This window comes from Fukomys damarensis, unplaced genomic scaffold, assembly GCF_012274545.1.
Source record: "Fukomys damarensis isolate Sample0158 unplaced genomic scaffold, DMR_v1.0_HiC HiC_scaffold_13, whole genome shotgun sequence".
In the NCBI taxonomy this organism is placed as follows: Eukaryota; Metazoa; Chordata; class Mammalia; order Rodentia; family Bathyergidae; genus Fukomys; species Fukomys damarensis.
This window is the reverse complement of record NW_022900925.1, coordinates 1,253,856-1,254,979: the sequence shown is the minus strand read 5'-3', so window position 1 is coordinate 1,254,979 and position 1,124 is coordinate 1,253,856. Positions and strand designations below refer to the sequence as shown.

General features: G+C 43.5%; 1 protein-coding gene across 2 annotated transcripts in view; it reads right to left on the bottom strand.

Moving 5' to 3' along the window:
• Epn2 (epsin 2) overlaps positions 1–924 on the bottom strand; it is a 49,559-nt gene extending 48,635 nt beyond the window's left edge. Inside the window, exon 1 of one of the 2 annotated variants that reach the window (XM_010618900.3) lies at positions 875–924. The gene's annotated coding sequence lies outside the window, so the exon portion shown is untranslated. The remainder of the gene's footprint in view (positions 1–874) is intronic. The other variant, XM_010618901.3, reaches the window with a different exon arrangement.
• Between the last annotated feature and the right edge of the window lie 200 nt (positions 925–1,124).

Sequence of the window (1,124 nt, the reverse complement as noted above, 5' to 3'; positions counted from 1 at the left end):
AAAAAAAAAAAAAAAAAGATATATATATCTCAATTAATAATGGATAAAATTTAAACTCACGTTTAAGCCTTAAAAAAAAAGAAACATGACATTTTCAAAGGGCTTCCATTGTTTGTTTGTTTTAGTACTGGGAATCAAACTCGGGACCTTGTGCTTTCAAGGCAGGCAGCAGAACCACTGAGCTAAATCCCCAGCCCCTAAATGGCTTCCATTGGATAATGGATGTTTTCTGAGTTGAATTTTCATAGCTGGCACAATCAGGACATTCGGAAGCAGAATCAGATGGGGGGGGTGGGTGTGTGGGTGTGTGTGCGTGTGTGCGCACACGCCCACGCTAGAGATTAAACCCAGGGCCTCATGCACTTTACAAATCTGAGAGTTTCAAAATTCCATGCAGGGCAAGAAAGTCTCTTATTTCGGGGTTCTTTCAACTTCAAAATGCCTGCCTCTACCTTTAAAATTGCTAAACATTTGGCATTGGTCCACCAGGCTACTAACTACTCAGGGAATTCTCCTTGAAGACCACTTCTCTCCTAATCTTCCCTGCTCAAGAATTTATGAAGTTTCTGGGCTGGGAATGTAGCTCAGTGGCATTGTGCCTGCCTGGCAAGCACAAGGTCCTTAGTTTGATCCCCGGTAGTGGTGGTGTGGTGGGTGATGGATTTATGAAGTTTCTGACTACTCTACCACAGCAAGGTTGACAACCTCTACCTGGAGTTTCAAGAGGTCCCAGAATCTAAAACAGCCTTAAAAGTTCTCTGGTTATGGCCCAACTCCTTCATCTCACAAAGGAGAAAACCAAAGACCAGGACTGCATATTCACTCACTCCAAACACATCTATCCCCTCTCTTCCTCCAGATAAGAAACACTTACAGAGGTAGAGTGAGATCCACATCCCTGACACACGGCTCTGGTCCTCATGCTTAGCGACTGCCATCCATCTTGTTCACAGTGAGTATCCTAGCACCTAACTCTGTGTCAAAGATGGTAATAGTGCTGAATAAATGATGTCACAAAGTTATCCAGCAAAGGTTCCTCATCTGTAAAATGAGGAAAATGAGGTCTAGAAGTCTCCATGGATGGCCATAGATACAACAGCACAGTTGGTTCCAGGAGAGAAAGT